At 26.6% G+C, this 13,764-nt stretch overlaps 1 protein-coding gene across 1 annotated transcript in view; it reads left to right on the forward strand.

Moving 5' to 3' along the window:
• Nucleotides 1-13,764, forward strand: part of LOC112600636 (vesicular acetylcholine transporter) — a 57,386-nt gene that overhangs the window by 17,091 nt on the left and 26,531 nt on the right. The window contains exon 2 of the mRNA XM_025347920.1: nt 6,848-6,969. The gene's annotated coding sequence lies outside the window, so the exon portion shown is untranslated. The remainder of the gene's footprint in view (nt 1-6,847; nt 6,970-13,764) is intronic.

Raw genomic sequence — 13,764 nt, forward strand, 5'->3', positions numbered from 1 at the left:
AATTTATGCGTATACTTTTTTGTTGTTTTTTTTTTAACTCTTTGTAATTATCAGTTAGTAAGTATTAGATTTGAACTAACTTAGTTCAAAATAGATATAGTACGAAACAAAATAATTATTATTACATATATAAAAAGATGATATAACTAATAATGGAAACTTTCAGATTTCAAAGGTTAATATTATTTGAACAAAAGATGATATCAACATATGAAAATATTTGAAAGAAAGGTATTAAGAAATATTTTTGGCCCAATGTATAATACAGGATTGAGAAGTTACCTAGATATTGAAGACTGAAGCAAAACACGCAAATAGATATAATAAATAAATAAATGTACATAAAAACACATATCATCGGTTCGTGGTATAACTAACATATTATGCTTTGTTCCACTTGGAAACAAAATTTAAGAATCTTTTTATTAAGAATGTCTTTTTAATGAGTAATATTTTTAACACGCTTAAAAACTAATATTTTATTGTTAAATTCAAATCGAAAATTTATAATAAAAATTACTTATTAAAATGTTAAACGATAAATTTCGATATTAAGTATAAAATATTTTATATAAATAATTTTAATATACTTTATTTTACTAAATAATATTTTCTATCTTTGACTACTCATTCTACCTTCCATATCATTCGGTCTTCTTAATTTTCACATTTTTACCAAATGTTTTTATTTGTAAACAGCATACCTCCAAAATGTAATATGATTTAATGTTCACCCGTTAAGTACCTACTCAACAATATTCGGTCGCGCGAAAGGGTTAGTTTGTTTGTGGAATTTGACTCGGCTGGAGCAACCTTGGAAAGTCAAAACTGAAGAGGTTTCATTTTACTATGAACTCGGCAAAGGGGGAAAATCGGACTATTTTGAATAAGTTTAGTAAAAAAAAAAAAAAAACTAAAATCCACCCTAAATTCATTCGGTGCAAGTTCAAAAGTCTGTACAATTTAATCATCTGATGGGACCATCAAAGGCGCATTTCCGACGACACTGTCGAGTGCTTTTCGTTTGGCGTATGGCCCACGTTCAATAAAAATATGGATTTTTCAATTCAATAACCCTCAATGCAAACCGTGCATTGCTATTGATAAATTGTTATTATTATTGTTGAAGTGGGCATCGTGGCGATTACATTAATTGGAATTCGACCGGTGAAGTGGCTGCCATGACTAGAGAGGATAATATAAAGAAAAGTACATAGAAAACACAGTTTTATAATCTTGTAGTTCACGAAAGTTTTTATAAGTATTATGAACAGTATTTTTTTTAAACTTATAATTTAAAAAACATAAGTAACCAATATATTTTTCCAATTATCTAGTAGCACCTTATATACTTACATAAATAAATCGCAAATAATTCGTACGACTTGAATAGTGGATACGCACTATTTTTAATGTTTAAGTAAAAAAAATTAATATTGTTAAAAAAAAGTAGCAAGAAAAATTCATTTATTGTTGATAAATTACATTTTGTGTCTAAAAATGTATCTGTATGATATTACATAAATATAAATTGCTGATTTTCAATATATTAAAAACAAACTAAGAGTACTAAGATTAAGTTATTGGATTTTGTTTAGGTAGTAAATATAATAATTAACAATTAATTCAATATTCAATTTACAAATAAATGTTAATAGGGATCCATATTTTATAATGAGTTTTCAACTTTGAACGTAACTCAATGTCAGTGGAGGACACGGGGAGATCACTTTTATAAAAACGTGAACATTTTTTTTATAAAACATTATTTATAAATATACATTATATGTATATTGTATATTGTATATTGATTTAATAAACACTCTTCCTCATCCTCTGGAAATTTTCGTATACGCCACTGCCCAATATGTTGTATTGTTTTATAAAAATATAATGAATTTAAATTACAATGCACGTCAATGCCTATATTATATAATGTTTATTTTCATACTTTAACTCTTAATGGTTTTTATTAGATATTTAGTTAAAATTTGTTTACATTTTAAATTATGCAGCAATATTGTAATTAATATTATTTTAAAGAAATTTGAAATTTCTAACTGATTACAGTGAAAATACATCTGCAATTAGTTAATCATAAGTCAACGAAAACGTTATGTATTTTTTATTATAAAAAAACCAAATGTTATCATAAATATGGTTTATTTCAAATTAAAATAATAATAAAATCAGATATGGTAACTAAAAACTACATTTTAAACGTAAAAACGAAGGCTTAATATTTTAAATCTTTGAATTATTAATTAGACTTTTAAATAAAAAGTATATGCGTGATACAAAAACTAAACATTTTTAATGATATTCGTTAAAATCTCTTAATTATTTAGTAATAATAATTTCGCATAACTTATAAAAAACTTAAAACGTGATTTTTTTTATGGAAACGGAAATGAAACACGTTTTTAATTTTTATTTTTACTGCACAGACAGATAGACAGATCTACTATAAGATTGAATTATAAAATATCCCATTCAAAGTTTTAAGTGCTCAAATTTATTATGGTGAACGTATATAATACATATAAAGTTTATTTCTCACTATTGCTCTTTTAAGTCATTGTTAATACGGCAAATTCTAAGTCGAAAATGTGTTTTTTTTTTTTTTTCATCATCGCGTCAATATACCTATTAAATATTTTTTATGACTGTCTCGCGTCGTGTCTGTCAGACGAGAAATTATCGCCAAACCCGACCCACCTCATGTGTAATTTTTACGCCCTAAACGAATCACAACCACGCGCGCGCGCATGTGTGTGTATCATACTATCATATACGTGCGCTAGCTATATCATAGTGGACCTAAATCAATGCCAAAATTTAGATTAATAAAAACCCCGCGCCGTCGAAAGTATCCCGCGTTGATCCAGGCGGTGACACGACCCCGTGGTGGCAGCGACGGTGGTGCAATAGACGCGTCGGCGGGGTTGATGAATAGCGGCGCAGCGTTACCCTTCTCTCTCGGGTCGTAATCCAAGCACGATGTTGTGTGCGTGTTTGCGTGTTCGCGTGTGTACGAGAATGAGTGTGTGGACACTGTATAACAGTATACATACGTATGGGGGTTGATAGCCGTGGTTAGCTTTGCAGCACGCGCTTTGGATTAACGACCGTGGTGGGGGAAGCTAAGGGATGGCGGGTGGGAGTAGTGGATTACCGTCCGGAGCCCGGAACTCTCCGAACGAGACGGAACGAGGCTTTACACATACTTGCGATGCGCGAGACGACGGGCTGAAATCGCCCACCTCGGAGAACCAGCAAGTCTTTGTAATAATTATTAAAGAAACCCTTCAACGGCTTCGACATTTTAACCCTGCGCCAGCGTTTTATTTAATGTACGCGCATTCAAATAACCCTGTATCGCAATAGGTATATTATATAGTGACGTTAACGGCTGTTGATGAATTTTGAATGTAAATATATACTCAAAATCATACGAAATATTTTCACTCCCCACACGAGAAATAACAAATATTTTGAAACGTAAATATTTCAATTGAATTATGTATGAATTTGTGTTCACAACACACGAATATCTTAAAAATCATTCGGAAATATATTTTTATAATAGTGTGAGGATACAAGCTTTTGTTTTTTTTTTTTTTTTTTAAACGAAAACCCCTTTTTTTTAGTGTGAATAATCTAGTAGATAACTTTTTGAAAGTTTTGAAGTAGGTATACCAATTCAAAATTTCGAAAGAGTAGTTTCTAAGTTATTTAAATCATTTTTACTAAGAATAATATTCCTAAACTCTATTCTTAAAATTATGTAAAATATATATATATATATATATATATATATAATATTGGAACTTTTTGAATTCATTAATTGAATATGGAACAAGGAAAATAATCTGATGTTTATTTAGTTCTTAAATATTTTCTAATATCGATAGTTATTGGACTGCATTAGCTTAACGTTAATATTATGACTAGAACATATTAAATTTAATGACGATTTTTACAGTTTTTGGCTGAAATTTACATTTTATAAATAATATACAGACTATAAAAATGATTACTATTTATTTTGTATTTATTATTATACTCAAAACTTTTAGTAAATTTTTAAATGCAATAACTATATTAGTATATTTATATGGACTATTTTCATAATGTACTACATCTTATAAATACTCTCCGTAAAATTTGGCATTCGTACACATTTTAATTTTAACCCAAGGATTTATTATTGTCTAATTCAAAAGAGTGATAATTACTGGCATTTGTTTTTATTTTGTAGATGGGTAAACTATACAACAAACTACTAAATCTAACAAAAACTGTAATACCTGTTTTGTCCATTTTCGTAACACTAAAAGGTTACCTCACTCAGCGATACTCACTCGAGTTGAAATAATGTAGTATAATAGCTTAATGCCCATTTTGGTGGTTTTTTTTTTACCGTTTTCCCCGTTAAAAGTCCTAATCCCCAACGATTCGTTGTCGCGAAAACCCGTTATTATGGTATATATAATTTTACGAAAGTTCTGTATCCCCCACTGATCCCCTAGGGGTAGTGGGGCAAAAGTGTTTTTACTACCGAAGCGAAATACCTTGTCCCCCCTCTCTGGGTGTACGCAAATCCCAAGAGAGCCGCAGGGATAACTTATCGTATATATAATGTCACATCTCCCCTTCATCCACGTGTTTGTTTGCTTCCATCTTAAAACATTCGAACAACAAACATTAAAGTTTCCTGAAAAAGACAGAGCCAGACATCTCTTATATTTCTATTTAACTCTCCTACCTCCAAACACAGTTGTCTTTTTTATTCTATTGATTGTCTTTTTCAGTCACTCCTGTCAATATATAGTATATACTAACATATATTAGCATGTATTCGACACATAAAATAAACAACAGACAAAATAAATTTATTTTAAGTCACTATATTATATTAGTATCATACATATTTTAAATAAATTATAATAAATTCGATATATGATTGCTTTTATTTAATTTTATCTTATTCTTCATACAGTATTAGATAATTGCAGTTATTTATTAATTTATATAATAAATTATATTATCTTCAAATTATCTAAATATAATACTATGTGTCTATGTATCTACTTAATTAAAGTTTAGAACAAAATTGATTACTACTTATTATATTATATATCCTTATTATTATTATTGTGTGGTGGTAGTTTTTCATCTAAATCTTCGTGAACTTTGTATTATATGTATAAGTCTTCTTTCGTCCTTTTTGTAGTTTGGAATAGCGCCGAATTGCGTTTAGAAAAAGTATCCAAGCCCACAAAAGAAGGTGAATGGAAAGGAAAGAGAAAAGAAAAAAAACGTGTCGAAAGTAATTTCGAAAGGCAGAGGGCGAACTCCTGGCGCGTGGGGAAAATGGCACGGCAAATGGGTTACACGGCGCCCTATACGTGATGAGAGGGACGGTCTGAGTCAGAGCGAACTAATCAGCCGGTTACTTTTTCGCCGGAGGGGACAAATCGCCACCACCACTTCCGGGGGGCACCTCGTCTATACATCGTGTACACGTATACATATATATATATATATATATTATATTATATTCCTGACCAGCGCCGAGTGATTGATGTGCGTAAACTAAAGCGCAAGACATTTTTATTTCCAAAAATGTCCCACCTGACAGCCAGAGTGTAGGCGAACAATAATAATATACTATGTAATGTGGCTCGCGTGTTACCAGTAAGCAAATGGTCCATTAACCGGAAATAAAAATCGTAACGCACCTTCCGGTTTTTATCACTACAAGCGGTTTTTGTAGCGCACGAATACCGTCGTCAATGAGGGTGCCGATGAAATAATCCTCTTTCTAAATGCGTTTTACGACAGACCATATAGTCTGTGTATGTTATATAAGGCATTTAATTGGGCCCATGAGAGTGACTAGAAATAGACTTAGTATAAAGGTTTGCTGAGATTCAAAAGATAAATACAAATACGGAAAAATATAATAAATAACATTATGTAACATGTACCCCACTGCACACATTAATCATAATATTGTTTTTATCTCATCCGATCACCGTGTTTTTACATTATTCTAGATTTAAATTTCCTAAAATTATTCGAAAACGAGGAATTTTTCAAATAGTAAAAAAAAAAATAAATACCTCAATATGACAAAAAGCATCAAGAATATCAACATACGTCTCACTTGCTCGGCTTTAGATAATTAATTAAATAATAAATGTTTTGATGATATACATAACTCATTAATAAGGCATGCCTATAAAAAAAATTATAAATTCAGTTATTAAATTTTTACGATCCAATAATTGGATAACAACAAGCTAGCACGTATAGCAATTTTAATTTTAAATAATTTGTTGATAATTTTCCCTAGCATTTAAAAAAAATTACAGCGAAAATAATAAAAAATAAATAGCTATTTAAAGTTTCACCAGAATAAAATATTTATTCTAAATTTTATGAATTGCTCTCGCTTCACATTAAATGTAACACAAAAATAATTTCACAAAATTAAAAATAGAATTTAAATGTATACCTATATTACGTTAGTTTAAGTCTAAACTACTAATATTATTTCACTATGTTATTACTTTAATAAAATATTTATCATCGAAATCCTTTGATTTGAGAAGACAAGCAGAATTATTTAAATGACACTTTAATAGGATAAAGTGTCAAATAAAAGTAATTAGCTTCATGGCGGGAGAAGGGAATGAACATCTTCGTCAAACATATTACATGCGTTATATAATAAATAATGAAATCATCAAGCTACCAAAACTGTTCAATCTGTCCATCTATCTTTTTCGTACGACTGTACGAGATATAAGTATAATAGCAAAAAAAAATTATTTTGCAGGATGGCGGGGAAATATCAAGGAAACGATCGCAAAAGGGTGGTGGAATCTAAATACGGAACGGACGGACAAGGAAGTGGTTGCAGACTCGGGCGAACAACGACCAAGAACACCGGACGAAGAGGTAAATCGATGGCCTAAACAGGCAGGCTAACTTATACAATAAACGTATTTTTCCCTAAAGACTTCTTGGCAAGCTTTTGCCATGAAACTCAACACTACGCATCGACCATATTAATTTTTGCCTTATTAAATAAGTTCGTTCGTAAAATACCCAATTTTTCAATTATTTTGGTAGGAAGTAAGAGAGGACCTGTAACTGTTACATAAGATTTAATTTATTCACTTCGCAAAAGTCAGTCAAATTGTAAATCTAATACTAAAATAACTCGTAGAATATCATTAAATAAAATAATATAATGTGTTGGATATTAATAAGAAACAATATTTTGATAGAAAAAAATAAATTGAAGAAAATAATATCATAAAAATACTTTTAAATATCTAGTAAATATTTTTATACAAATGAACTATTGCAATATATTAAATTTACAAAATTCAGTTATTTGTTTGATTATGATGTTAGATCTTACTTAAGTACTCATGAAACAAAAAAAATTATTAAATAATAAATATTTTGCTGTATAGTATAATATTTTAGACAAAATAATAACCAGGAAGTTAACCGTACATAAAATAATTCTAGATTCTTATCTAATTTTTAACAAAAGCCCTATTTTTAATAAATTTTAACATAAATATTATACAATACAATAATTATATGTAATACAGTATATTGTTAATATAATATATATATGACATAAGTATATTTTTTATGGTAGTTTAAGTATTTTGAAAATTATGTTAAATACGAGTACACTGTATATTTTATGTGGTCGAAAGATTAGCATAAATTCAATAATTAAACCATTTAAATTTGTTAGTCATCATAATATTATATATTATAGGAAAATTTTTCTTTAAAATTATTTTGTAATCATAGTATAAATATTAAAAGAGTAATGACTTCCAATCTTAAATATTATAACATCGTACATTTTATGAAAAAATAATCAAATAAGCCCAACTTGTAAATTATTTTGAACATTTATAATTATTTATTGTAGCTTATTAGTTAGGAACTTCGGTCGTTTTAAGTAATCTACTGAAAAAAAAAAATTAAATAAAACTAACCGTTTTTTTTAATGATTAAAATCCATAGACTTTTCTTATAATTAGTTAACGTTTGTGTAAGATAAAATTGAAATAGATTATTTGCTAAGAAACATAAAAGAAATACTTATTAATTAAAAATTATCTAGTTTTACTTAATTTTGTTTTTCTCTCGGTACCTATGTAAAATAAAAAAAAGGTCTTAATACTTAACTAAATTCTAAAAATAAAATTATTAAATACCTGTAAAAATAACAACTGTTCCCATTCCCGTGACTAAAATCACCTTTTTAGTTTTTAAGTATTACACGATTTTAAACATTATAATATTAACTTTAATAGCGTATAATTACAAGTGAAAACTAACCATTGTCATGCAGGAACGACTTAAAAAAAGCGCAATGTCCATGTATTTCTTTCGTTTTAAATTCTGTATGATAACAATATGAGCACAATACTAATGATCAGATTTCTTGAAAATCAAACTAAAATTCAATGATAACATTTACTATGCCTAAAACATAGATGCATAAACCAATACGTAAATTATTAAAAAACAGTACGAATGTGGTCCTTATAAGGCTACGCAAATTTAATAAAATGAGTAGGTAGGTATAGTAATACTTAAGAAAACGAAATATGAGTTATGTGGTTTTTACTGTAAAGAATTATGGCTCCCGATGAAGTGTATACAAACTATATTTTGGCCATTGGCCATAATAACAAAAGTCTAACAGCAAATATTACATAAAAACAAGTTAAACAAAATATGTATAATACATTTTTCATGTAGATAAAAAAATAAAAAAATAAATATTTTGTTTATTTGTTTTATTTGATGCTTATATGTAAATAGGTTTTTGTTGCAATATTTATTTTGAAATAAATGTATTTTAATTGTGCTTACTAGTTTCTATGTGTTAAAGTAAATATAAAATAAATATATAACATAATATAATATAATATAATTTTATTCTGTGATATTATAATATACTTAAAACATGTAACATATATGTATATAAAGTGTTTTCTTTTCCATTATTTTACTAAAGCTAAAATAAATATTCATTGGTATAATAAGTAACTTTAGTTTAGCAATTATATGTTTTCAATAGGTAATTAAGGACATTATATAATTAGAAACATTATTCTATTTGTATGTAAATGTATTTTAAATAGCATTATATTATAACACCCATATTTTAACACATATTTAATGAGTAGGTACTTATAAACTTACCATTTTAAATTTTAAATAAATATTAAATAAAAAAAAAATTTAAGAAAAATAATTAAAATTATAAAAGAGCTTAATTTGCACTTTCAAAAATGCAAATAATATACAATAAAAATGATTCGACAGAAAAGTTTTATATTTAATAAATTTTAGTTAAACATAATATGTTAAAGTCAATATAAAAACTGCTGTATTACAAACTATTTAATAGTCAAAACATTGTCTCGTAATCTCGTATATCTAATGTTTTAGTTACAATTTAAATCTAAGGCCAATAAAAAATGGGTAATTTAAAAAAAAAAAAAAATGAAATAGCGTGTTAGTAATTGTGAACTTTTTTTTTATTACATGCGTATAATATTATAAGCCCACTCATGAACGAAAACTACATAACATTTTCGCCCTCTTAAAAATCTATCGCGATAATAATATATACATAACGTAATAGAAGGTATAGCCGTATAGGGTACCTTAATAGCGCGTATATAACGGGTTCGCGTGTTTTTTGATAGTTTCGTGGTGGCGGCACGAGAGGGTGAAAAACTTCCATTCGTGGAGGGAGCTATGAAGAGGGGGGGGGGGGGGGTAGATAAATGAAGAAAATGAGTTTTTCTGGCGATGCAGAAGTGTTACACGTTGACATAATCGAATTCCAGGCTGAGAATCAGAGGCACTAAACGTATCGGAAAATGAGATCGAAGTATAATATATATATATGTATATTATATATACACAATATGCGGGTCAAAACGTAATCAAATCGGTCGGATTTGAATTTTCCGCTTTTCATCAAATCGTAAATCGTAGCTGACGCGTCGAAATAATATCCTCTAGATCCGAAACGGATGGTTATTTTTTCTTTCCAACGGAATAGATTAATACCTCTGCAAAGTCGTACGGAATTCCCACGTGTGTGATATAATATAACAAATAGTAAATACATATATATTTATACATACATGACTATTCTTGCGTATGTAGGTTGGTCTACATACATACACACACACACACACACACACACAATATACATACGTGTACATGGGTATACCGTACGCGTACAATTAACCATCGTGTTGAACGGGAAAATAACGTTTGTAGGCAAAACCGAGCAAACCTCCCGCCGCCGTCCTGTATATATATATATATATATATATGTAAACACTGCACAACACAGGGCACTGGATCAATACGAGGCCCAAAAGTTCACGGAGTGACCCCCAACTAGCGCTCTCTAAACCTATATAATATAATATACATATATACATGTGTACGGTTTTGTGTTACAAACCAGTAAGAATTTCTCGAGAATTTTTTTTTTTCTGTTTTTGCGAAAATATCATGTTGAACGAGTATTTATATTATGATACTTTTAGTTGAACTATTTCGTTTGGATATTTTTCAGTTATGTACACTATGTATTTTTGTGAGGCGTTCGTTGGTCGTTTAATAATGCAATGATCGAAACAATATTCCAAAATTATACCATAGATGCATTGGAGACGAAAATTCACTGATCCCCTATTATACATTACCTGCATATATTTTCTAACGCAATATTCCCAAAAAATGAAACACGTAGATAACTTATTTTAAGTTGGACGTTTAAACAAAAAACCGTTAGCAACTACAAATTCAAATTATTTATAACCTAACATTGACATATTGACTACAGTTATCTGTCATAAAATACAAAAGAAACTTTCTCTACAAATTTTAAATATTTAAATATACATATTTAGTAAATTAATAACTTACAACTAATGCTAAATGTAGAAAATATTTATCATGTTACGTTTTTAACAATATTTTTTTCGTTATTTATCAATTCAAGTAATGTTGTCATTACATTTAAGATATATTTTTTTAAATAATTATGAAACCAATATAACTATAAGCGTTTTTTACATGAAATAAATGTATAAAATATTTTTTGAATATTATTCTATTTTCATTATCATTCTAATTTTGTGCTATTAAATTTCGATTCTAACGTAAATTAAAATAAAATTATATATAGAATATCAAATATTATGTTATTTTAATTAAAATAAATTTCGATGGTATAATATATTTATAATTTACAATTAAGAACTACAACAATGCCATTACGTAAAAACGTAATGTTATTAAAATAAAATTGTCAAATAGATATTTAAATTACAATAGCTCTGAACTTCTAAGGAGTTCATACCGTTTTTAATAGTAAAAATACGTTTTCATCAAACAGTTAAAATACGCAAAGCAACTAACAGTTGGTATAGAACATTGAAGGTTATAATTGTATTAATAAAATTAATTTTTAATTTAAAGTCTTCAATTGTATGGTTTTTGATTTAGTGTAATTTTTTTAATTTAAGTTGACATTCTTTAAATAAAAAAAAATTCTTATTATAGTTTAAAATAATTTGCATTGCCTATTTTAATTGCACGCATTTTTTTAACAAGTTATGACAAATACATATACTTTTTGAAAGAAAAATATCTTAGGTGTAGCATTTCAATAAGAAATTTATTTTTGAAAGTAGACTATATCTATATATGTTATTTATTAAATATTATCAAATATCTTAGTTGTCATTAAAGAAATTGTGAAATAAAAAACTAAGTTATAACACCAAGTACGAGTTATATCGTAATTATAACGAATGTATTGCCTAGCCTTTTGAATATAATTATCTTAGCACTAACAATAATTAATAACACAACCCTAGACATATGTCAAAATAAACCTATATAAATGAAGTTAGAGAATTTTAAATATATTTTTCTTTTAAGTAGAATTTTTTGGAAAAATAAAAAACACCAAAATGGATATTTATTCTCTTTCTGTTAAACCTCAAAAAAAACAGTTTATTTAAGTTTCTGAACAATTCCATGATAATATAATTATTTCGGTTTTACAAAATTTTTATTTTAGATTTTAAATGAAAAAAATAATTGGTTTTATAATGATGTATTTTTTTAACATCATATTATTATAATTATCATATTTTTTTGTTAACATAAAGTTTACGTATTTAGTAAATACGTGAAAAGGTAATTTTTCAGTTTTTTCACAATAGTTTCTTGAATAGTAAAGATATCTGTCAATAGCTATTTACTAATTTTAAAGAATATTTTTATAATATTATTACAGTATTACTTTCAGATATTAACACACAACTATATTATGTAAAGCGAAATGAAATTAAGGCTTATACTTAATGCTCAAGTATGACTACTTATAAAGTTATATCTTGTTAAATATATTTTTATTTGCTTACTAAAAAAAAAACCTATGCCTATTAAATATTATATTTTTATTAATTTATAATTTATTATTCAAAATTATTATTATCTTAGTGCTATTGATACATTTTTCAAAAGTAAAATAAAATCCATTGAAAAAATATTATGTTAAAAAGTTACTTCAAATGTGAACATAATGTTAAAAATGAAAAGACTTATTTTTTTAATGTTTTAAATTACCTTATTTAATTTTAAAAATTATAAACTTTAGATTTAAATTTTAGCATAGCGATGAATATACTAATTGTACAATAATATTTATTTTTTATTTTTTATATACACATAAATACATGATAGGTATTTAGAAAAATATTTGGACTTCAACTTTATGGATGGTCATTTTTTAGTAAATTTGATCTAGTTTGTACTTTAAAGGTGACAAAATTCTTAGTATTTATCAAAATAATTTGAAAAAACAAATAAAAGTTCAAGGAAAATGGGACTCTTTATGTAAAATCAGTTTTAGATAAAATTTATTTTATTATTTTAGCATAACTCAAAAACAGTAGATACTTAACATTTTCATCAATATTATCTATATTATATTTTTATATATATGTTATAATTTTAAAAAGATGTTAACTTTTTTTGAACTATTATTATTCAACTATTTATTAATCCTTCAATATTTTAAGGTTTTTCTTTTTTTAATAAATGCCGATAAAATATAATACAAATTAATTTTATAGTCATTTTAAATTCTAAATTTGACAACATTTGTTAAAATCACGAAAATTGGTAAATTTTTGTAATTATTGAAAATGTCTAAAATTATAAGTTTTTATAGTTACGGGTTGAAAACTTTATACAAGGTTTCTCATAAGTATTGAATGCTAAAAATATTTATTTATTGTTAAGTCAATTATTTTGTTACAATTCATTTATACTTTGTGCAATACATTTTTCAATATATTATTCTACATTAATTTATAGATAAATAATAATACTTATTTATATCAAAAATCTAATATTTACATTGTCTTACTCTAAAAAAATATTTAATCAAAATTAAATAACATTATCATAATATGGATAAATATAATTATTACAATAAACAACTTTAATAGCAATATCAAAAACATATATGAAATATATATTTAATGGTATAAGCCAACAAACCGTTTTCGTTCAGACCTCAGGATCGTTTTTCGTATACGATGTTATATCGTAGAAATTAAATTAAATACATGCATTAACAATGGTCAATGATCAATTGACACC

The sequence above is a fragment of the Melanaphis sacchari genome, unplaced genomic scaffold, assembly GCF_002803265.2.
Source record: "Melanaphis sacchari strain LSU unplaced genomic scaffold, SCAv2.0 Contig65_pilon_pilon, whole genome shotgun sequence".
Classification (NCBI taxonomy): Eukaryota; Metazoa; Arthropoda; class Insecta; order Hemiptera; family Aphididae; genus Melanaphis; species Melanaphis sacchari.